This window comes from Anneissia japonica, unplaced genomic scaffold (genome assembly GCF_011630105.1).
Source record: "Anneissia japonica isolate Jap-2015-1 unplaced genomic scaffold, ASM1163010v1 scaffold493_len2256704_cov171, whole genome shotgun sequence".
In the NCBI taxonomy this organism is placed as follows: domain Eukaryota; kingdom Metazoa; phylum Echinodermata; class Crinoidea; order Comatulida; family Comatulidae; genus Anneissia; species Anneissia japonica.
The window spans coordinates 114938-142276 of record NW_022727062.1 but is presented as its reverse complement, the minus strand read 5'-3'; the positions used below and the strand labels follow the sequence as shown (position 1 = coordinate 142276).

The 27339-nt window shown below is 34.3% G+C and overlaps 1 protein-coding gene across 3 annotated transcripts in view; it reads right to left on the bottom strand.

Moving 5' to 3' along the window:
* LOC117113406 (small conductance calcium-activated potassium channel protein 1-like) overlaps positions 1 to 25978 on the bottom strand; it is a 100807-nt gene extending 74829 nt beyond the window's left edge. The window contains exon 1 of one of the 3 annotated variants that reach the window (XM_033256726.1): positions 25814 to 25978. The gene's annotated coding sequence lies outside the window, so the exon portion shown is untranslated. Of the gene's footprint in view, positions 1 to 6130; positions 6331 to 25813 lie in introns of those variants that run through there. The other 2 variants (XM_033256729.1, XM_033256727.1) reach the window with 2 other exon arrangements.
* Between the last annotated feature and the right edge of the window lie 1361 nt (positions 25979 to 27339).

The following is a 27339-nucleotide window of genomic DNA, read 5'->3' as shown; positions in this document are numbered from 1 at the left end:
TAACCAGGGGTGGCGCAAGCGGGGGTCCAGGGTCCCCCGTCGGGGAGAGCTGCCACTCCACCCCTCCCCCGTTGAGGAGAAAAAGCACAATTCGTCGGGGAGAAAAAAATATTATATGTATTTTTTACATATTAGTAGACTCTAAAATCGATTAAATAAGCTATTGCAAACCCCTAAATTGTCGAAATTTTCAGGAGCCTCGCCCCCAGGACCACCTTCGAAACCTATTAATCGAAGCTCAACCACGCCCACTTTGCTTTCGTCGGGAAAATCTGACACCTCGTCGGGGGCACCGCCCCCCCCCCACTCCCCGTCGGAGACCTCGGGAACCCCCGTCGGGCAAATCTTGGCGCCACCCCTGACTATGACATGGCCCAGGCAGCCCTATATACAGGTACATGCATACAACCCGTAGCTGAGCTATAGCCCTGGGTTCGAGACGAAGACGTGTCAATTTTTTTAGAGTATTTTTTACAACATACTGAGCAGGCCGGTATGGTAAAACATCATTTTCAAAATATTATTTCTACTGTTATAGCAATGTTTATTACTAGTAGAAATATCATTTCTACTGTTAAAGCAATTAACATGCGGCCATTTAAGTTTAAATTAGTTTAAAGCTAATATGTTTACTATATAAACATTCAATTTAATTACTTAATTACTTAAAAACACTTATCTACTACGAAAATAAAGAAGAGAAATTGACGACTAAACAGAACCATTAGAGTTTGCAAATTAATTTTCATAATTATTATTATTATTATTATCACTACTACTGCTACTGTTGCTTACTACAGATAGGGGCCTACTGCTACAGTTACGACTAAACTAAAATCTACTACTAAACACACGCTCCCACTGGCGCCTTTTTATGAAGGAAGGTGAGAGAATGTAAATAAATGTGAGCTTATTCTAATGTTAAATAGCTCTATGTAATCAACACATTCGAAGACGCACATCACAGACGCTATGTATGGCGCTAGCGCCCTCTTTTGTCCATGGCTTTCTTTAGCGTACGGTACTAGTTTATTAAGTAATTTCCAGACGGTTTGCCTTTTGGAAGCTCTAGAAGAACAATTTCAAATCAATGCTTGTTAGTTGGTTCATACACATCTAACTTATCACGTAGGTTTAAAATAACCATCGAAGTTACTTTTTTTCTTCTAATCTAAAAACATTAAATTGAATGTATAAATGCATGGCGTCAGCATCGCTCTTAGTTCGCTGTCGAGTAAACTGCGACTGGACATGAATTAAACAGTCTCATCTGTACCATTTACTTTCTATTTACTCTACTCTTTCATTGTTATTTAGAGGTTACCACTGCAAAATGTTTTCTTTTATTTTCATTCGGGTTGTACCGTATGTCCAATCAAGGAAAAAAGTCCTAAAATCAATAATAAACCTTTTCACATGCATTTGTTCAAATTAACTAATTTGTATTTTAGCATATCTGTTTTAGTATTGGTAATCCATCAACAAGTAATTGAATAAATATTACTCACTTACTTACAAGGTTTACTATAGAAAGCGTTTAAATCGTTAACAGCACAATACTCCAGTATACATTTATTTCTTATATTTCATATTATTACACCATGCAAAACTTTTCGGTAGCAAGCTGTTGTCACACAAGATCCATTGTGCTTTTGACCTCTTATAATAAAAGTCTCATAATATTGTTGAGTTTTTATTCAATTGGAAACAGTACTACTACCCACCAAGCTATAACTCTAATACATTATTAGGTAGGGAGGGGGGAATTAGTATTTGGGCAGTAGTTCCACTGTACGTTAATTTACCAAATATTGGTTAATTACCAATATTGGTGAATTAAGATTTTGTTGCTTCTGTGACTATATATTCTGTAACTAGAGGTCGTTGTGGTAGAAAGGACTCATCACTTATTACTTAATGGCTGTAAGCATCTCGGTTCGACTGGGTTCTGAAACATTTAAAGCTTTTAAGCAAACGTAAAACTTATTGGTCTTTTTCCAGTGACATAGACGTATCCAACTTGACTAATTTATAATAAGTAGAAGAGACCTTGGTGAACGAGGGAATCAGCCGTTCTTTTGGTACTTCCTAATGGTAGTAAATATCAGATGAACAGTTAAATCCCACGTTCGTCCACGTAAAAGAACGCTATTTCATACCTTATCTATTATTACCATTAGATATATCGGTTCGCCTAAATTCTCAACAAATATATTCAATGTTTAAGCAAATTTTGAAACTTATTTTAGCATTACAACAGTGATTAAACTTGCAATACTTGTATAGATTTACGACATTTACTAATTCAAAATACAGTAGTAGGCCTACGTTAGGATATAAGTGAACATAGAAATCAACAATTCTCATATTTTTCAGCTGAGTAGCAAATATCAAAAGGTTGAATCCTGCATTTACTCACGTTTGAACTTCTTCCCATTTATAGAAGGTAATTGTAGACTATATCTATATTATGTGTCCACATTTTAAGTGTGTATTACTCTTCTCTGTCTGGCTATCAGTGGATGTAGTAATAAGTGAAACGATGATCATTGCTCCTATCTTGTGTAACAAATGTCTTGCCTTCTGCGATGCAGATAATTAGGATTGTAAATTTCAATTTCATTTACACCTTACCACGAAATCCAGACGACCTTTCAGTCGTAGTAACATGTCTCAGGTTCCTTGTGGCGTATATTTTCGATTCACAGAATAATCATACGAATTGCAGCAGTTAATGACATTCTAGATCAGTTCTACACGAAGACCTTAAAATCACAGAAGATACTATCAATATTCTGCCAACAATGCCCTACGACTACAAAAGTGCATGATCTTTACAACCAGCAAATGGTCAAGAAGTGAACAAAATGATACGGCAGTTATTTCATCAAATTTATTAAGATTACAGTTAAACAAAATATTTATTATATTAGATATTGTTAGTCGAACGGGCATATTCGTTTACTACTTTATCGCTTTAAGCAATAAATCATTAAGAAACGACATACATCAGTGGCGGAAAAGAAGATGGAACGTTTCTCTCTCCATTAACGTGTGTCACAAATAGAAAATGTTAATACGGTTATAGTCCCAGTCGTCGTGTACTCCTGTTGAAAATCGACCAGTTATGACACGCGACGCGTTTGTCCACTCGCTTTAATAAATATATTCCTAATAATTTTGAGACAAGACGAATATGATAAGTAGAACTAAAATGAACGCGGTTAATTTATATATTTAAATTTAAATGCAAATATTAATACGTTGTCCTTGTCTCCAAGGCCCGCAGTGACCGCAATGCAGCGCGTAATGGTCAGTAAACCCGGTCGTCTCTCATTTCGAATATGTACCGAGTTAGTTTTTCTTGGCAAGCGCTATTATGCACATGAGACCAACAGCTTAACATCCAAACGAGATAATTAGGCCAAAGTATATCATAGAACAGGAAACAAGCAAGTACGGCATTGGCAAGTCGCAAAATCGGTCCTTTTGCACAGAAGTCGCTGATCTTATTCAATTGATAAGTTCGTTCAACATAAATCTATGCCAAATATCGACATCGATGGAGTTGTAATGTTTACGGTTATAGCATTTCTGTCTCCGATAAATGCTGTATTACGTTAATGGTAGTATATGCCGTTTAAACGAGAATTTAATTATGGAACCTAATTTTGCAATGTAACCTAAATTTTCGTAACACCGGCGTTCAAATTTTCGATATAATTCTATAGGAATATGTGTTATGGCGGAGTAGATTAGTGCCTTGTTGGTTAAAAGATCTTCGCCTTCCCAATCTCCATGTTAAACCGTCTTGTCCAAATCTTCGATAGAGGATAAATTACATTCCTACAAGTTATGTTGACGTACTAATGAATCTTAAGTATTGGTAGCTAATGGATCTATTTATAATGTTCATTAGTTTTACACAGACACAATTGATTAAGAGATGTATTTATAGAACATCAATAATCGCCAATGATCACATTTTCTTAATGAACTTCTGTCGTTAATTGGTATATAACATATAATGTAATGTGCCTCTGTCTAGCCTCTCAGGTGTAGGCCTACCAAACGTGACTTGAACAAGAAGTGTGGAAATTGATTTTTTTTAAAGAATATTTAAAGAGGGTGGCTCTTACAGCACATTCCGCTTGTTGTTTGTTGCTTAATATCGAATATTAAAAGCACAGTCTACATTATAAGACATTTAAAAAATTGTATTTAGGCCTATATAGACCTACAAATTTAGTACAAAATATGAAAGTACTACAGAATGAAGATATGTTTTGTCTATTAAACATTCATTATTCCTAAATTCCTAAAGGTCTATCTAATAATATGAAATATTTGCTATGGAAATGATTTTAATAAATATTAAGTTTATCTTACAACGTTTAGTCTCTTATACACATCTAGATGTGTATAAGAGACAGTATATATACATATATAAGTTTCATTTTTTTTCTTGGATAAGTGATCCATGATTAAAATAAGTGCTGTCACTGAAAGGGTTAATAATTTAAAGAAAGATTAAATCAAATTAATTCTGTCTTGAAAATACCATGCAGAAATACTTGAATACGAAATGTTTCCATCTAGAACCTAGAGCCAGTTTCAAACGGATTGGATATAAAAGTATTTCGTAATTAGAATGTTATTGTGTCCACCCTTTTCTTCGTATCTACACTGGCCCCTGCCTCACGCGGTATGATTTTCTTACGTTGAATTTATCCGAACAGAATGAATCTGATAACCAGGGCAGAAGTACAGATAAAATCAGCTGGAATGAAGAAAATTATAATTCAAGCGTGCATACACTGTATGTAACATGATGATACAGTAGTGGTTTATCAAAATATTAGAAGAAAAATGTAAGGGACAAAATTCAAGTATGTCGAACTTCTTCAGCTTGTTTGACATGTTATTGCTTTGGACGTATTTTGTCTGCTTAGAATAATACGGTTTGTGGAGTATTCATAACTTCACAAGCAGACGCATTTAAGTCATACGGACGCTGAAACTCACTGTGGCTAAAATAGTTTGACGAAGTTTAGTGATGATGATATTATTGACGATGATGATGATGATGATGATGATGATGATGATGATGATGATGATGAGAAGCTTATTGATAATGATGATAATAATAATTATGATGCAAATGATAATGTTGATGATGCTAATACTTATGTAATGATGGTGATGATAATGATGCTAAAACCTATTCTTTAATAGTCATACAGGCGACATTAAAAGGGTAAAGAATATTGGTTTAAGAAATAAGAATATCTCATTTTAGAAATTAAATTCATATCCTGAGAAATATTGTTTGTCTTGGGACTATACATTGAAACCTAAATAGGCAGTGAATAAAGTGAAAATGATATTCTAGGTTAACATAACTCATCGTCATGCTGAAACCGACACTAGAATCGATTTCACACATATTATCCTACCTGTATATTTATGAGCAGCGCAACCCTTGGTCTTGTTTCGCGTGAGGGAACCTTTTTGAATATATTTCACTTAAGCTTTATATAATTATACCGCCTGTCATAAAACCATACAAAAATGTCAAAAATGCAATTAAAACATTATAAAGTTCTTTTAAACGGATCAAATAAGTTATTAACTCTCTAATAATGACCAGATATTTACGGGTTTGATTTACACACCGTTTGCTACAACATTCCGAAATTTATTACCAACAAATTTAAAGGTCTATGCATGCAAGATTAATAGGAACATTATTTTTTTATACGCAAGAAGCAATTACTTTCAATTACACGATAATATGTTAGTCCCTACTTAAATATTACAGGTCTATGCCTACAAAGCAAGCAATCAAAATAATAATGGGTACGCCTATTTTATAGTAGGTTTAATTTTCAGTATATTTTCTGAAAATTACCATGAAAAGAAGTAGGGCCTAACAAATATTCTTGTCGCATATTATTTTCTATCGACGTTCGTAAATCAAGCTGACAATACGATTTGCACCATTCTATCGGACACGAATCACATGAGTACTACACACAGGCCTAGTTGTGACTGTTTTTTTTCAATACCTAAAATATGCGTTATGATGAGCTGCACACGCAATCATCACAATGCGAAAGTTATAACTTACGTTAATGTAAGAATCCGATAGAAATACAGTAACAAACAGCCAACTTGAAAATATCCTGACACAAATCCTACTTTTTGTGTGCTTATAGTTTTCTTGGAGTCTGTATTCCTTTTGTAGGTAATATCATCTCGAGTATCATCACTAAGGTGAAAGGTTATCCTCGCTTCGTCTGAATAAACATTATGAAATCTAGCCAATCAGATTGCGATTCATGGCAGCAGTGATCGTTCATTAAAGCATTAAAATTAGGCCTATGATTAAAGTGTTTCTAGACTGGCAAATGTGACTGCTCAAATTAAAAAAAAAAACAAAACAAAAACAAAAAACAAAATCCGTCTCACATCAAACGACAACTTTTCTAGCTTGTGTGTAGGAATATCGAATACATAGATGGAAAATCTGCAAGATCGTCAGTCAAGCTTGTTTCATAAATTAGTGATGCATCAATAGCCACAAAGAAAATATTATTTACTTTTAAAGAAATCTAAACACACAAATTAGGTATGCACCCAACGGTAACTTAATAATGTCCCATACGATCGGTTCCCAAAGGGCGTATTGATAAGAATAAAACCAGTACCTGAATATGTTCGAAAGTTCCATACAATTAAATTGAACTAAATAAGTCATTATGAAAATATCGAAAAATATGTAGGTTATAGCAAAAAAAATAGACCGATTACGGAGATCGAGTTCAGTGTCGCGCTAGAGCTACGCGTTTTTGATCTGCTCAAATAACAAAATATTAGCATTATATATGTCTCTTATACACATCTAGATGCTGGTCTAATATGATTATCCTGTCTCTTATACACATCTTATATATATACAACGATCTGAAAGCGATAAAATCTAAACCATCTTGCGGTAATGCTGAAAATATATATTATAAATAAATTTTAAACGTTAACTTAACAAAGTAGGCCAATGAGGCTTTGATGGGAATTCAAATCCGATTAAAGCACCTAATCTTCACACACTCATGCGCACGGTCAGGTTTGCTACGTAGCTTGGAAGATCTAGACATGTACATTTATTGAAGGTTGACTTGCTGAACACAAATTTATGCTGTCTTTATCAACGTTAAATTGATTAAACTTGGAAGATCTAGCATATACATACCGCATAGCATAAAGAGAGTATTAACCAATCAGAACCAAGAAAATATACAATCAGTTGATTGGATCACAAATTAAAAATTCGGTACGTTTTGCGAGATTGCTCCCCTTCAATTAATCATCGAACCCCCAACTTCATATTCGGCCCCATAAGCTCCCCTCCCATTTTCCCTCCATTACAAGAGTCATACGAAAAAACTGGAAACGATACCGAAAAATAGGAACAGGTCTATTTTAGCGCAGCTCATTTTGATCAACAATTGACGCTAAATTTGTCGAAGTAGGCCTATGGCATTGGTCTTAAAACGTAATATCATCACCATCCTACTAATGCTACATTAGATATTCAATTCAACCGCAGTTCTAAATGCTGTTTACGTTAAATTGCACATTGCTAATTTCGTGGAAGAGTTTAAAAAAAAAGTGGAATGATGCTTTAAAAAAAATCATATAATTCCATGTGGCATTAACATAACACGAAGAGACTGAATTCATTCCAACCAACCTGTCTCTCAGAATACAGTATCTCTATTCAGCACGTGAAGTGATCAGTGATGTCACTGGAGTGTTCGATTTCAGAATGTTAACTGATGTGTGGAATTCAGACGCATTGGTGAAACTCAATGATCCAATAACACTCCTTTACTGAATATACTACAATATTTTGTTTTTACATTTTCTGTTGATTAATTCCGGTGATAACACACAGCAGAGGTGACAATAGTGCATTATCCAATCATGAACGATATTCAACAAGAGAACCTTCGGCTTCCGCCCCTGGGGGTAAATGCCAAAACATGTTTCATAGGGCATGCGAGAGATGTGGTGTGGTTAGACTGGGGGTTTAATAATCACAATCTGACATGACCAAGATTGTGTTCCCGAATTAAAACACGTTCAGTGGTCTCTCAACCGAATGTACAGAAATTGCAGACCTACGGTACCTGTGATGCTGAAACGTAAACGCATTTTAGTAACATACAAATGCGCTACTGAGCTAATACCAGAACCACTGTTCTCAAATGAGCATAGATAACGAAATCAGCACTTACGAAAATGAATGGTTTTCTCCAACACAGGCCTATTGTAACTAGTATAATATGACTTAAGCATGTTTAAGAAACAGTATTGCTCATGGACTACACTATGGAGTTTACTTAAGCAATTTAAACAAAATGTCAGTGGACTTAACGTAATTTGCTTATGACTACTGTGAGATGGTATCTGATATTGAGACTATACTACTTTATATAGTTGTATACTCAATTTGAGTAAGGTAATGTTCTTACTGTGTAGTTTTAAATTGGATGGGACGAAGCTACGCTAAAATGTACATTTTCCAAGATTTATAGGAAGTACTAACAATAGTACCTATGGCCATATAAAAAAATTAAAAATAGGAATAATGATAGAAAGAATGTCACGAACTTCAACAGAAATAGAATCCCAAATAGGAAAACATACAAATATTTTTCATTCTTTTCAACGTATCTGACGTTACAATACTGACATAGCACTAATGTTGCATTTGAAAGATCTATAGACACCTCTTCTGAATCTCAAAAATGACTTGTATGCAATGTTAGTTTCGGAATAAAGGAAGAACTCTTGAAACGCCAATAGGAATAAATCCAATGAATAAATATTACTTGAAACGCATAACAAAAGAGAAGTCTGTGAAACTGATCTCGAGCCCGTGATCTGCATACATGACGAGTGTCGTAACCACTTAACCACGGAAACATTTGTTTAAGGAAATCTCCGCTTGTGGGGCGAGGCTGGTTGCTAAATTATTACATGGGAATTTTATTCGCTTGGTGAGTTAACTAGTATCTCAGCATGGAACCACAGGCACTTAATTAACTTCGGTAACTATAAATATTAGTATGAGTCCTGAGTCTGGTTGCGCATTTTAATGAAACTGCTAGCTAAACGTTACATAATAAAGAAATCCTATAACATTAATATACTTAATAATTAACCTATTATATGAATAGTTTATTAATAATAATAATTCCAACGAATGATCAAAGGCGCTGAGCAATATTACCCCTGGTAACTTGATAATATACATTGGCAAACCAGCACAAAGTGCAACATTCTCTGCTCCCTGGGAGTATACCTAGTCGTGCGTTACCTATTTAGCGCACAAAACTAGTACATTCGCCACAGCATCTGCAGGTACCCATTTATACTGCTGGGTAGAGAGAGACAAACGTAGATAAAGTGCCTTGGACACAGGCGACTTGCACAGCCAGAGTTTGGAACCCCTGACTTCAAGGTTCGGAGTCTAAGCCACAGTCTTGGTTTCCTATTTAACTCCTCTGCTGTAATTCTATTCTTGTGAGGTATAAAATTTACAAAAAATAACAATACATTTTAATGCTGATGATGATGATGATAATGATGATGAAGCATTGTAGATGATAATGATGATGCTGATTATGATTGATGATGATGATAATAATGATGATGATGACATGATGACGATGATAACTTCGATGACAACGAAGATAATGATCATAAATATGATGATTATTTACGATGACAATGCCAATGTTAATAATAACGATAGCGACACAGCGACAACAAAAACGATAGATAATGATAATGGTAACTGTCTAATTGATTTCACAAACTAAATTATTACATCATTGACAAAAGGCGTTAATAATATGAATACTCAAATAATATCGAACACGGGAACAAATCTTCTAACAGTGATTGTATTTAACAACCGTTATCCAATTGTTCTAGATCATCATTGACGTCAGACCAATAATCTAATTAGTCCTATTTTAATTGCGTTCATGCCGTATTTCGCATTACCTGGTCTAATATGATTATCTGTATTTGAGTGTTAATGTTGCGGACAGAGACAATTAGCTAGATAAATAATGATCCAAAGCTGAAACAAGGGTCCTGGAGCGGAAGGTGAATAATACTTCAAAGGGGGTGGCATGTAGACGTGTTTCTCTTTCACACTCAATGTGTAAGATACGGTACATCTTTTAGATATTTAATAATAATACAACGCAGCTGCTACAACGTGGGAAGTTATTAGTGATTGAATTTACAAAAAAACCGTGTATTTTGTAAAATACAGGCCTATTTTATTTCCTATCAAGGTATTAAAAGTTAACATGCAACCTGGGATCTGAAATCGTTGGTTTACAAATATAGTATAATAAATGCTACATAAATAGGTAAAGAAATATATAATATATAAAAATTAGCAAATATCACAATTAAATTATAATAAGTAAAAAAAAGTTCATTATCATTATAAAACATACAATACATTTTACATCATGAATTATTGATATAGACATTGCATCATTTAGGGAAATGTTATTAATACTTTTTAACAAAATATGCGTATATATAGGTACATAGATGTAGAAAATATGCTTGAGTGTACCGTATATATTGGGTTTAAATGTAGCTATTTATAATGTAAAGGCTATTACATATAAACGTTTTTAACTGCCACTGGTTTACAGTTTCATTTTCAGTGTACCAGAGCAGCGAATTGCGTAATTTATTTCGTTTATTGAATGCTAACAAAAAAAACTTTATGGAAACGAAATGGACAACGCGCCATCTTCCTATTGGAAACGACATCAGCAATATTTGAATGTTTCAAAATGCTACATAATATTTTTCATTGATATTCCGCTCTCAAAAGCCCCCGTGAGACCGATTAATATCGTTTTAGTACTCATTGTTTAGTAGATGACGATAACTTACAATGTCAGGTTATGCATGTTATTCATATTTATCTCTGATGTTAAATCTGCGTAATAGAAAATTGAATTCATTCAAAAATGCTTTTCTACCCAAGAATATAGGTCTTACGATAATTGACAAAATTCAACCTATCAATCGGCGGTCATCGAGAATATATCATTGTTTATTGTATTGCTTAACCATAGTTAAGATAATAAAATCGGCCTGGGAATAGATCATATTCAATCAGTCACCCGAAATGTAGGCCTACTCTATTGCTTACAGTACGTCATTTGATCGGTCAACCAGAATATTTCAAGAATCGTTTACATCAGAGTACCTGATCAGAGTACCTACAGGTGTAACATGATCCAGAATATTTTATAGGCCTTCGTTTAGTAATTAATCGGTCATTTAGAATACTATATTGTTAAGAAATTCAATATAGAGCCTACCTACTCTGATTTATCAATCGGTCATGCAGAATAGTTTTACTCTGATGTATACTGTAACTGCATGGAAAATCTACAAGAAGACGACACTACAGACGAAAGCTCAAAAGTTTTCCAGCATTCATTTAATGGATCTATCAACATTGTTTGCTTTTTTCGCATGATTTGCAAATATATTGCTTAATCCCCTCATCCCACATATTGTTGTTTTTTTTTTAGTTTAACTAATTCGGAATTCGGTTATAATATGTTTTATTCAGCTTCCGGGACACTGAATTTTCTTGTTCCATTTCACACATTTTGATACTTACAGTGTGGTTTCATGTAAGCAAAATCAGTAAAAAAAAAACCGACAACAACAATGTATCCAAATCTAAAGAGCAAATCGTTTATTCTCTTTGAGATATATATATATATATTGATAAAAATGAATGATACTAAAAATGAAGATAAAAATGAAGTGGTGAGGTTGTTAATATGTTAGAAATGGGTGAAATCCGCCAAGTGTACAATCACGTAAAAGCGAGGTGACGATAATTGATGGTGGTGATGATGAAGATGATGATGATGATGACGACTCGAAGATGATAATGATTGCATATGATAATGACAGCAATGACAGCAACGACAATGTCAACGAATGCTGCTGATGTTGATTATGAATAATGATGATGATGATGATGATGACAACGATGATGATCATGTGATAACTGTTAATTGACGGCCTATCAGCATACTGTTAGATTTTAAAATGAGAAGATGAACCAGTCTTTGGTCAATAGAGAACCAAAAGAGGTATTTTGAGATAAGTGTGATATGAGAGTACTTTAATAGCCAGAGTTAAAATAAGAGCAACACAGTTCTAGAGAAGTTTGAAAGTTAACGTATTTAAAGCCAAGCACACACTGCGTGGTCGTGGCGGTCGTACTACGACCGTTGGCAGACGATCTCCGCTCTCTAGGAGCGCTTGACGACGCGACGCCAACTGATGATAGCCTACGGTAGACTGTGAGGACTGAATTGTTTTAATTTCTTATTTTATCAGAGACATTCGGAAATAGAGGACTATCCAAACACTGAAAAGTCACTGCGTGGCCGAATTCATAGCGCCATCTATGTCAGGCTGACGCGTTTGATTAATTAATGACGTCAACAGAATTATTATCCATTATTATTTCTTAATAATAGTTTAAGCTTATGTTACCACTGTATTCATTGTATTATGAATTTAAGGTGAATATGAATTATACACTCTCTAACATTACAATTCGCACTCTAATAGCTAACCAATTATCATTTATAAGATTATTATAAACTAATTGAATACTCGGCGTATCGTCAAAAGATACAAATATGAAACGTTTTTTATTCGCTTTCTCCACCACCTTAAAGGTGCATTCACACCATATCTGAATTTTCGGATTGGAAAGCCTACCGAACCGGTAGGATCCAATGTGAACGCATCTTTAGATATCCTTCACGTGCTCGAGAATTGCGATATGTTAGACCTACTGCACTACATTTTTTTTTTCGCTACGCCATTAAACTAATAAAGTAAAATATATTTCTTAGTAGAAATAGGTCTATGTCTATTATGCCTGAATACGACGGAGGAGAATATAGAGAAAACACTACCCTAGTAAAACGATGAAAAATAAAGAAAACCAAAGTAGTCTAAAAAACAAAAAGAAAGTAAAGAATTTGACGGGACGCACGGGGGCTAGGTTTAATCGGATCATGTTTATCTATTCCGATGATATTTTAATTAAACCGTGGCATATTATATATTACATACAAACTAATTAGTCGAATATTTCATTTAATTATTTTTCATTCGGCATGACGTCATTCCAATTGTTGCTGCTTGGAATTGATTCTCTGTTTATGTGTTGGATTGATTGTAGCAATTCTTCGTCTATTTTGCTATGTAAACTTAGTATTAAATTCCATATGTAATATAACAAACTATTATATATTAGTAATAATAGGTTAACGATCTGTGTTCTAGTAGTCCTATTCTGTCTAGGGCATCGTAGGGTTTACAAACCGTGTTTTAGCCGGCCTAGCCCAGTGTTATTATACGACAGTAGTAGGATAATTCGAGATAGCTGTAAACCAATATTAACTTAGATACTAAGTATATTTATCTTCTCTATGCGTAATGTACCATCTGCGCAAAAGGTTGTCTTAAAATATTGGCTTAATATGATTTTGATATGATTATAACAGTGACAATGAAGATGATATAGACCTACGTTGATGGAAAGGAATGCGGCTGTTGATGATATGACTATGATAATGATTATGACGAAGATCTGGTAATGATAATGATATAATGATACTATTTTAATATGTTTATCTTCTTCAAGCATGATGTATGTTTCATCTGCACTCTGTAACTAGCATATTATGTGAGCTATTAATAAAATTTGGGTTTCAATATTATTTTGATTTGATTATTAATGGTGATATTTAAAATGACATACATTGATGGCAAAAAAAGCTGCTGATGATGGTTATGATAATGACGATTATAATTATGATGAAATATGATGATGATGATGATAATGATGATTATGATGATTGTAATAATAAGTGTAAATGCCTGCTGATTTCGGATAATGATGATGATAATAAAATTCAAGATGATCATTATAACCAACTCAGTACCCAGTCAACAGGAAAATAATGAGGCCAGCGCCTTGTATAATCGCCTTGTATAGTCTGCGGATTGTGATAGGCGCTATATAAATTATGGTTCTTAAAAAAACAAACAAAAACAGGATGGTAGATATATCAATGTAAAGGTATAGTATTAAAATTTCACAACCTCCCTTCATGTATATCGCGCACGATTAATACAGTCAATTAAATATGGTTGCTATAAGCTAATCCTTATTACCGGCATATCTACAGTGCCACCCACTGGGTACACTGCTGGGCAATTCCGAGGCCATGACGTAGACACCGTCCTTGCCAAACACAATTCTCTATTTCAAAATAATAAAAAAAAGTCTTAAATATTATTCTTCTTTGACTACATAATACTCGCTTCACACTTCTCATTTTATTAATTGTTAACGTCTTTTTTTTTTTAATATTTTGCTTAATTCCGGATTTTTTATTTCGAATGTAAAGCGCACATTCATGATTAAGCTATTATTATTAACATGGCGTGGTGTATTTTATTATTTATAACGTTTAGAAAATAATTATGCTTATAATAGATTTATTGCCTTCCTTAACCGTTTCACCTATTCTTCGCTGCATTGTAATGACCATTATTCAATATTAAAAAGATAAAAATTCGCAATCAGTCTTTATACAATGTATTTTGTATGCTGTAACATAAGCCTGATATTACATGCATAATATTAGTACCGATATATAATTCTGACATTCCTCAAACATGTACATTGTAGCCGATGATTTTCTGAATTGATAAAAATAAATTATACAAATCAATAAATATCAGAAAACCAAACCAGGGTATGGTTTATTGTAGTTTCTTTCTTAATATTTTTTAGACGTATTATTGGAAATGATGAAGCTATACTGACAATCTTCCCATGGAAACCTTATGTTTCTTCTGTCTTCGTGTTCTGCCTATATAATTACACACGCTTTATTAACAAAAACGTACTGATAGCTAACGACGATTGAATGATCTCACATAATTATAGACAGTCTACAGTTTAATATTTAAGACAAAAAACCAAAAAAAAACCCCCCAAAAAACAGCGGATACGCCTATAAACTAAGACATGGAAATGCATGAATGCTCACAGATCTATGTGGATCTCCTCTTCGATGAAAAAAAATCGTATTTTCACACAGTTCTCAAACAACTCCGAGCTATATCACCATACATGTTTTTGCAAAACGCAATGCGTGACGAGTGTTACATGAGACTGTTATTTTCGGACGAGTTGTAACGCGTTATTTGAACTATACCTGTTCCCTTATAAGGTCTGACTTCATATTAGCAAAACATTGTGTAGAAACAATTTAAGGGTAGGTATTAAATGCAACCTACTGTAGCATTTACGTAATAAACTTGACATCATTATTGACGTTTGGATTACGCATGTATGTTATGCGTAAAAAGCGCTATACGCGTATGCGGACATAAAAGGTGTGCTTCCTATGTTTTATTATATGAATAGGCCGTTAAAATAAGCACCGCCCCTTGAATATTTTTGCTATTAAAGGTCCCACAAAACGACAGCAATAACCTACGTTCCCTTCGTTTATGTGACAACACGTGTGTTTTTGGGACATGTGCGTATTGCTGGCACTGTTCTGATTGGTCAGTTGTTCCACTCCGTAAGGTTCATGTAACACTGCTTGCTCTTGCATCAACGCATCTACTCTGAGCCAATTCTTAACTCCAACTCCCGTCGCTAGATAGATGCGACTGCTAGTGCAGTACTGTGCAAGTGTAGCACCATCTCCTACTATTTTCAAGCAAAAATTAAAAACACAACTTTTTCTCCCTCATTTTTTGCCCTTTTCTTTTTTCTGTTTTCTAGGCTAGGAAAGTCAGATGCCCGTTCCATTTGGGCCTGTGAATTATAAGCCTGCGAACTACTGCTTGCCAGTAGTATTCAAATTGCAAGAGAACGGTGCTGTGATTCTGGTTCCTCTGCTTGTGTTGTTCGTTTGTTTTATGGTTAGCTTAGGATCGATTTTGGTTTAGTTTTTTCCCTTTTTTTTCGGTTCACTCAACGCATATGACCTTGGTATTATGCGCTATATAAATTTCACTACATACATACATACATAATTGCTCGTCGCTGTTATTTGGAGTGTACCATCCTTTGGAAAATCAATTTCATTTGCTAAATAACGGAGTCTGGAAGAGAGCAGCAGTGACACTGCGGGGCGACCGAATTGTCTACTCATGATACAGTGCTCAGTACTCATTGTGCGTAACGAAGCACCATCGAAAAATTACTGTTATAGGCCTATATGCGAAAAAAGAAAAAGAAGGAGCATTGGCAAAGAGCAGATATATGAAATAAAACTCGGGAAAAAGTATACATTTGCCAAATTGTTTATGAAGTTCACACAAACGTTTTTGGTCATAGGCATTTATCTGAATGACGTCATCTCTACTAAGCAGTTTTAGATACTAAGAGGAGCTTATTCGCTTTTTCAGTTAATAAGTGTTCTTGCTGCTGGGTGACATCCACCCCAACACTCGTCCTTATTGTCATAAAAACCAATACAACCGACAGGTTGTCATCGTTAACGTCATTTTTATTCCTCTATCGTCACACATAGAATAGGTTTTTAAATATACTGTACGTCATATAAATTAATATCTATTTTTGTTCGCTGTTTTTGACACATTTATGAGAGTAATATACATCCTACAGCACATTACTATGTGAATATTTTATATTTACCGTTAAACATGACAGATTGTACGATTCACACGTTCCACCTGGATAGGAAAAATTAAAAATGGCATGATGGACACACTATATGCTCAAACAGTATAAAATAAAGTCGCCGTAATCTTACTTCGGAAACTTATACTGTAATGTATAGAGAATCCGTACCTATAAATAGCAATACATCAGAGGGGCTTGATTTTAAATGTCAACGACCTAAACTAGCAAAGCAAACGAACGATAATGTTGTGGATTTGAATAATGGCATTATGTATTAAGATAATGTTTTGTTTGTTTATGACTTGAAACAAAGTAAAGGTTTGTTTCTCCACCAGTCCAATTTTTCTAAATTCTCCAATGTATTTTGAAGTAGTTTGATCTAGGTACAATCTTGATAGGCCGACTTGACATGGAATCCAGAACGTTATATTTATGTAGAATTTGCCGGATGTGGAGTGGGTGGCATATGATCGATGGTGCAAAAACCGGTTGAAACAACAAATGCGGCAATTTCGACTTGGAAAGTGCCAGGTGCAGAATTTCGACAACAGCTGGTGACAATCGACAGAAGTGACAAAAAACATAGGCCTAGTGGGTTTCAGAAAACCCTTATAGAGTCATAGGCCTGCTATAAATGCTGTGTGATTTCCAATCAAGCTTGTCCATAGTTTGCCTTCATTTGTGTCAATCAATATTCTTTTTTTTTTTTTGCTGTCGACCTGTCTGATATTTACCAGGCCTTACAGTATTACCACCAATGTGCGTCACTGTATATATCGTATTTGAAAAAAAAAATTGAATATGATCATGTGCTTAGAGAATTAAGTACTATGAATAATGGCATTCAAGAGACAAACTAAGAAAGTAAAATCCAATTCAGCTTTATTCACCCAAAAAAGTTTATTTCAACTTCCTGTGTAGAAATAGGCAAATTACTTGAACTGAAATCCTTGATTATTGAACCAAAATTATATCAACAAGAATTTACAAGTCTTAATTTGTAATTAGACACAAACTAAAATATTTAATAACAGACCACTGATGGCTTTGCCTGAAGACCGATCTTTTTAATTTAGTCTTATTTGTAAATAAGAACTTATTTAAAAAAAAACTGACATTTAGTTTTCATTCTGCCTCTTGTAAAGTTAATTTTTATATGCCTATTGTTAATAAACATAAATATCTTAATTACTCAGTTTCAGAAGATTCAAGTAAGAAGTCATGCTTTGAAAATCGAGTGACAGTTAAGAGAACTTTAAGTGCTTATTTATAGTTGATATTAGTATTCATATTGCCATATAATTATCATGAAGATTATTAACTTTTAACAAGCGCATGGCTTGGAAAAGTGGAATCACGTCATCTAAGAACTAACAGTTTCTATTCTTGAGTTGTCTATTTGTTCAGTTGGTATGACAGCATGGAAAAATCAATTGCAGAAAGACAAGTCAATTCATTTATCGATTCATTGACATAATTGTTTGCCTAACGGATATTGTTGATATTAGGCATATAACAGTATGATCCAATTCAAACTGATGAACAAAATGATGATCATATCTGTACATGCTCTCAGCTAAAGATGTACAGCCAAAACCTGAGAAAACAGCAGTAGGTCTGAAAAAAAAAACTATAACAAACTTTAAAACGTACATTTCCAAATGATAACGCTAGCCGAATATCCGAAGCACAGATACATAAAACATGTAAGGTCTAAGTTCAACTTCTATGTGAGCACGAACAGCATGAAAAGTACGATTGATGATATGAATTCAGGAATAATTAAATTTTACTCCCGACAAAAAGAGGATTTGGTTTTCATTTTTAATAAATCACTATTCAAAGTGGCGGAGAATCCATTTTCTACTACAAGGATACTAACTTGGTTTTTCTAAATGAAAAATATAAATGTTAAAATAGGCCTTAATATATAAGCAAATCACGACGATTACAACACCAATTTGACAATAACAATACGCCCATCGCAAACCAATCACATTTTAATGATTAGCAATGGATGTGTTATTACCGCGGAGGCCTAACACATGTGTGCGTTTCATTTCGTTATTAATTCAGTGTCATAGAACAACAAGTTTCACAATTTAATCTCAGCGAAAAAAAAAACACAGGTCATCAAAAGCATAAATATGTGTGCCCCACCCCCTAAAAAAAATGTGACTACAACAGAGCTAGCTAAGCTTTTAATCGTTTAACTCAAAATATAGGCCTAATGATAAAAAAATAAAATATTGACAGTGTTGCCTTCTAGCTTTTCATGATCACCGTGAACTCGTAAAATCTTTAAGACATGCGGCAATACGTCCTACGTAATGAAATTCGCATGTTCGAGTTCAAATCCAATATAGATATAACAAATAACGAAACAAAACGAACATTTTAACAACATTCAGTTGTTTCACCGACTATGGGTGTTGTGCTTCAAGCGCACCTACTGATTTTTTAACGAAGTGGCGCGAGTTCACAGGTGGTTTATCAATGACGGTGGACAAATTACAATTACTGATGATGTCAATTAAAACTGTAATATTGGTGAAAATATTAATCTCTATAATGGCAACATTTGGAAAGGTATTTTTGAGTCTTATCTACTTATATTTTCAGTAAAGTGTGTATTATGCAATCTTTGGTATTTTTTTAAATATTTTTATAATAATGTACAGGGAAAACAAATGTTATGTATTGTATTCATTACTACATGACAAATGATAATAATAATGATGATAATAATAATAATAATAATAATAATAATAATAATAATAATAATAATAATAATAATAATAATAGTAACAAACATAATAATAATAAAATAAATTTTAAACTTTGAACTTTATTATCATCATAATAATTATTTTCAACATTATTATTATTATCATCATCATGAGTTATTACTTTCACTACCATCATGATTATAAACAAATATTACATATACAGATCATTGTGAATTTACTACGACATAAATCCGGTGGCAACAACTGACAACCGATATCTCACCAAACACTTTATATACCGTAAACAATAATCCTCGATAGGTACGGTAATTTGCCAGTCAGAGCACCTTTCTGCCGATGGGTAGCGTAGACAGTATGCCATATTTTACTTCAATTAGGCCATGCGTCGACAAGAGTTTAAAGAGTGCGACGTGCAATTTGGTAATGACGCAACGTCTGTTAATGAAAGATTTCTCTACGGAGAGCTAGATAGATTGGGCCTATTACATACGAGGTAAAGCCGCTCATCGTACAATGAGTTTAATAATTGCGCTGTGCTCTTAATTGTCTTCATTTCAGAGAGGTTGGCATGGAAATTTCAACAAATGTTATGGTAAGCATCATCTAAGGACAGAATCCGGGAGAGGGAATGGTAAACGTCCCCTTTCTTCATTTGCCTTCCACATTTTGTCATTGTCATCTTATATTCTAACGAAAAAAAAACCCCAAATAGATTAGACGTACAAATAAATTGTTACAATATTTCGTAACAGCATAAACTGAGGACAAATTATACAATTATCGGATATTATCTGAATAATTAAATTACTATGCTAGGCTGAAACAAAGATTAGACGTACAATTAAATTGTTACAATATTTCGTAGGAGCATAAACTGAGAACAAATTATACAATTATTGGACCGTTTACCTGAATAATTAAATTATGCTAGGCTTAAACTTTCACTAATAAAATAATTAATATAATAACAACTTGTGTTACGCTTCTATATTTCACAGAATGTCTAGGCCTACTAGGTAGAGAATATTACGGTACCCGCTTTCTTTAGTATATTCTGGGTTATCCAAATGCAGTGGCAATGTATACTATACCTTGTATCCCCAGTGACTATAGGTTACTAGAAAAGGGATTCACGCCAGTGTGACGAATGCCATTACGCCGAATCCGCTTCCTCGAAACCCAGTTGTCGAATGCCGGATTGCCGAGTCAATATCAAATCGCAGTTTGCAGAAAATAACTGTACATAGCTATAATATTAATACTTTCTAAAAACCACTGACTATAAAAGGAGAAGCAGGGGAAACGTAGATGCCTCAGGGTATAAAAATAGAAGTAATATATTTTAGGTTACGTCAACACATAGGCTAACAACCAAAATACAGTACACGAATGCGAATTAAGTTTTATGTGATTGTTATACGACCTCTGCAGAAAGTCTAATCAAAACTAACTAGTCCTAAATATAACATTCTTGAAAGAAATTTAAGGCTTCCATACATGTCCTTTATTTCTCTAGTGAATACTGTCGTTAATAAACACAGGCAAAAACTTGGTTAACTAAATTATTACGGACATTCGACACAACGATTTGCGAACGAAGAAAATGTTGCGCTGACCGCGGCAGATGACTGCTCCCTGGGCAGATGAAGTAATTGCCACGATCCAATCAACGCTTAAATTATGAGGGTTTACTGGAGAGGATGACTACCATTAAAAGTATCACTTTTAGATCATGTTACGGTAACAGTTACGATGTAGCTTATTTTCCTACTCTAAATCAGTTCGCATTTCACTTTGCTATGATTGGAGCACTGACAATCGAAGATGATGGAAAAAACTACGGTTTTACTGTAAGTTGGATCTATGATTTAGAACGCAGCAGGGTATACTGTTGTGGATCCAAATTTTTCTGAATAAATTGACTTGGTCGTCCTGTATTAATTTTTTAAGCGATGGGGGAATATGCCTGTGTCCCTCTACAGTATAACCGGCACTGTAAATTGTGCTACTCCTGACTTAACAACTTAGTTATATATTTACTTATTTATATAGGGACTATTTTATTTTATCAGACAAACTGCGAATCATCACCACTAACAGGGTTGTTAAAGCGATGGGAGAATATGCCTGTGTCCCTCTGAAACCGGCACAGTCTGTAAATTGTGCTATTCTATGACTTAACACCTTAGTTATCTATTTACTTTTTTATATATTTCATTTTATCAGACCAACAGCGAATTATCACCATTAATAGGCTTGTTAAAGCGATGGGGGAATATGCCTGTGTCCCTCTGAAACCGGCACAGTCCGCAATTCTATGACTTGACAACTTAGTTATCTATTTATTTATTTATATATTTCATTTTATCAGACCAACAGCGAATCACCACCACTAACAGGCTTGTTAAAGCGATGGGGAATATGCCTGTGCCCCTTTGAAACCGGCACAGTCTGTAAATTGTGCTATTCATGACTTAACAACTTATCTATTTACCTATTTATATATTTCATTTTATCACACTAACAGCGAATCATCACCACTAACAGGCTTGTTAAAGCGATAGGGGAATATGCCTGTGTCCCTCTGAAACCGACACAGTCTGTAAATTGTGCTATTCATGACTTAACAACTTAGTTATCTATTTACTTATTTATATATTTCATTTTATCAGACCAACAGCGAAACATCGCCATTAACACGTTTGTTAAGCCCAATTCTACCACACCATGAAATGTTACACAATTATGACCCCACAAGACTGCTCCCTCATATAATGGCACGGTTGCACGTACAGACAAAATAGTTTTAATAGTTCAGTTAATTTATTTCTATTTTTCAATTTTGACTTACTGTTGTGAGCCAACAAAAAAAAAAAAAACAGAATGTAGGTCGCATTACTACTGTCGACGTTTCATTAGTACTACGATCAACTGTCTTGAGAAAATACGGATCTAAATACGCGTTGCGTCCAAAGCCAATCACGGGCACGGATACGGACAGATCTGTTATTTTCAACAATTCCAGAAGGCATAAGAATAAGGTTCAGTTATTTAAATATGAGCTATAAGGCAAATAACGGTTCCGGATGTAGGACACTGTAGATGCGGGTGGACTGATAATTACTCTGCCCACCTTTGATATGTTCATTTTAGGCTGTCTAATGTGTAATTACATATCCCATATTTACTTTCATATCCAGCTGTAGGTCTGCAATAATACAAAATTGATTGATATCATGAGATGCTATACAATCTAAAGATTTATAACGCGTCTATAAAAAAAAAAATCAAAGAAAAAAAAAAGACAAAATACTATTATTAAATCTGCAGATTATCTAAGACATGAGTGAATCCCGAAATTAGAGCGAGAGCAGCGTTGGCTCCAGAATTTTTTCCGACAAGGGGTCCAAATGTCCGGGGTCCGAATCAAGGCGTCGACTAGAGCCTCGATCAGGGTCTCGACTAAAAATTCCTTGTGGGGTTCACAGGGAGAGTTTTTATGGCTTAATATGACCCAAAATTTTGCTTTTAGACAACAATATTAGGGATTGGCAATCAAAATAACATTTTGAATACGGAAATATTTTTATATATATATTTATTTTATATTTTAGGTCCGACGACCTCGTCGTGGCGTCGGACGACGGGTTGGGTGGGGAGGGGTCCATGGCTGTCCGACGGGTGGAAAATGCAGGAGTATAAGGTGACGGAGTATAAGATCATTAATACTGTTACAAAATACAATCAGAAAAAATGGAAAAGAAACAGCATTCAAGTAAGAGCATTTTACAAAACTCCAAACGATAAGACTTCTACTAAAATAGCTGTTTCTGAGTTTAAACAAGCTCGTTCCTGTACCGATATAATAAAACACAATCAGTAGATTCGGATCCTACGGTACATATATGGAAAAGTGTTTCAAGCCAGAATGTTGAGGGAATGTAAACCGAAAAATAATAGATGTCATCAACAGTCAATTTAATAGTTTCACTACAGCTGTAATAGGCCTATACAACGCAGACTCGAACTGACCAACATGAAATACAGGGAACACAATGTGCCGACGGCGGTCGTTCGCCGACGCGACCACGGAGAACGCAGCGCGAGGAGGTGCGCACAACTGATCGTTTTCAATAGAAATCCGCTTATTCCGTCATCATCAACACTCAGCAGACTCGTTTCGTCGTCACGCGCTCACTGAGAACGGATGAATTGGTCAGCCGGCGGTCGTGCTATGTGTACACGGCTTTACAAATCGTTGGTTTCATGTTCCTAGTACTGTACATATTTTGCAGGGCTGGGCGGATAAGCTAGACTGGACTAATCGTTCATTACATAAATCAAAGAGGATGCGCTAAAAATTGTTTGTGTAGTCCAGGTCAGTCCATCAACTAGGCTACAGATGTTGGGAGTAAACAATTCCTTGACTATTTTTTCACTTTAAATACGCTTTACTTGAGTAATGTCTTCGTCGCAAGGCTGAAGAATACAGTACCGGTAGCATTTTAAGACGAAACAAAAAATAGCCAGTTTGCGTAAAATAATGTTCTTCATTGGCGATAGATCATCTCTGAGGTGTGAGACCAGATTTAGCAACTACGTAGCCCTACTCAATTTATGTACACTTCTCAAATGCTCACATCCAATTAGTTCGTAGTGTGCCTATAAACATAATATGGTTGCCTTGTCTATAATTACTACGTATCATTTAAGGCCACATACAAAAAATTATTAGTTTATCACCCCCTCCCTCATCACTTTTAGGGAAATTCTGATTTATTTTGTCCATCAACATATATATTATTTAAAACGGTAGTTTTTCCATCTTTTTTCACTTGAAAAGCTCAGGATTTCTTGCAAATACTGTTTACTAGTACAACAAAAGCATATTTTTAAAAATATAAATTTAATTCCATTCTTATGACTTTTTATATGTGTCCCTAACCATTGATTTACTTGCGAACATCGGTAAAATGGGGGCGGGATTAGGAAAAAAAAAACAAAACAAAAAAAACCTCTCTCCCTCATCAGTTTTTTTTCTTTGATAGGGTGATAAACTAATATTTTTTTTTTATGGGGCCTAATATTATATGTCTACCTTGATTATACATTCAAGGTTACAACAAAATCAGTGGCGGATCCAGAAAATTAAAATAGAGGGAGTCCGGGGAGGGACTTTAGCCCTACATATGGAGCTCTAAGTGGAGTTCCTCAGCCCCACCATGGTTGAGGCTGAGAAGAAAATGTATAATTATGACACCGTAGATGGTTGTAAATGTCACTTTCAGACTTAAAATTGTATTATAATTATTTTCCAATGGCCGGCTCTCCACCACTGTAAATAGACATAACAGAAAAGTGTCCGTACTAGGCTATCGTGTAGAAACCTGTGTCTCGCTTAGTTATATTCTTCCCTGTGGAATAAACTATCTCCTTTATTTGAATTCGACTACATAAATTTAAAGCCAAATTTAAATCCTTCTAGGCCTAGTATATACCAAAGTCAATACGTCCCCATTGTTCCATATTTAAATTGATTCATTATAAATTTGATGTTATGTACTATTCGAACATATTACCATATCAATGAGACAAATAAACATTCACGCTGATAACAGACTAGGACAATTATGATAATAGTACAGTTCATTATGTTAGAATTTCAACACACATTAAAATGCGTAGATGTATGTTTAATTATTTGCGTGGCAAGTAGGTAGTAGATTTACCATTAATCATGATATAAAGACGCGTAGGTCTACATAACCCCCACACAATCATGATAATCGTTGTGCATTTGTTTAATATCTCTTACATTCTACATCGTCTAAATACGCTTACAAATTAGAAAAGTAAATACAAAAACATGAATATTAGAAACCAAGAAAATAACTTAGACTGATTGTTCAAGACAATAATCAATATAAGTTTTAAAATAGGCCAACATTAAGTCCCATAGCTTCATATAGGCCTATACAGCTACTATTTACCGAAAAAATTATAATATACTGTATATTTTTTATTCTGTAACATTTGCTCACCAATCGTCCGAATGATGATTTATAAGCGTCAGGGAACATGTTGACCGTCGAAGATGTACGGTACGTTAAGAACGTGTAAGTTCTTCAAATAACATGATAACGACTTACAAACCAATAGTAAGCTATGCCTCATAAGTCTAATATAATTATATTGTCATTTATTACTTACAATACAAAACAATCCGTAAACTTACCTTAGTATATCTCCATTTAATTTTGAAAACGATCTGTAAATTCCATTAAAATATCACACGAGTATTTAATAGATGAACGACATTTTATTGTTTCCGCGCTTGTTTCGTCGCTGGTCAACAGTAATCATCCGGATGATGATGCGCTGGTTTCCAAACTGAGAGTCAACACAAATTACGTATGCATCACATGTATAGAAGATTTCCATGGTGTGAGGTTTCATAAAGCTGCTTCCTAACTACTGGACACTTTTATTGCGTTTAAATCTCATGGCTATGACGAATGTTAACGCGTTCATCCCGTAATTATACAGTGGCGATTCATCTTGTGAATATTAATATTATAGGAATCTCATCGCGCTGCTTCAACATAGAAAAATAATTATTAGCATGTGATGAAGGTTAAAGCTATTATCAGCATGGTGGTATTATATCTGAACACTACAAATGACAGATGTTGGTCATTTATAAAAGGCAGAAAAATAATCGAAAACCCTAGGTCTTTTTTTTTTCTTATTAATATAGTACAAAAATAGGACAGCCCTGCCTCTTTTGGCATTGCGTTCGCTAAACTATCTCCAGCTCTGCAGTTTACACCAAGTAAAAAGACGTGGGTTCGTTTAGCAATCATTTTGAAATAAAATAGAGTTTCAAGTCTTGAGAGGAAAAGCACTAGAAAAAAAAATGAAAATGCGACAGTAAATAACCGCAGAGAAATTAGGGAAAAAAGGAAAACAGTCGGAACAGTAACGCAATTGATGTGTTAGCAACGAACGAACTGAACGCATTTGCAACACTATTGATGTATTGGGAAGTTAAACTGCATGTTTAAACAATACGCTCTGCACAGTAGGCCTGGAATGTGACACAGGTAGGCCTACATAAAAACGGCACATCGATCGTTGAAAACAAAATCAACATTAGACAATAATTATGATGATAATTGAACCAGTAAATTAGGGAAACAATCAACTAATCAGAAGCTGGATATGTAATCAGGATGATTAAAAGGGAAAAAATAAGAGTAATTAGTTTAAATTTCAATCAAGACATCGACATTAGGCACGAAGCACAATTGGAAATCATATATGGTTAGATGTCATTGCCTGACAGTCATTTGCAGACGATACAAAATACAGTACGTAAATGAGCATACGAACGTATCATCATTATCGTATCATATATTATGTAGGCCTCGACATTAATATAAACAAAAGATGTGTGGATATTAAACAGTTTGTTGGAGAAAAAAATATTTAACCTATCCACGTGACATCTATGTTAATAATAATAATAATAATAATAATAATAATAATAATAATAATAATAATAATTATTATTATTATAATAATAATAATAATAATAATAATAATAATAATAATAATAATAATAGGGCCAACATTATGTTGTTATAATCGTATAATTATGCATAACCCTATAACGAAAAGCCTCTATTGCATTGTATGATAAAAGGTGTGACGGCATTCGAAGACCTCCATGCAGTGGCGGTTCTAGGATATATTTTATAG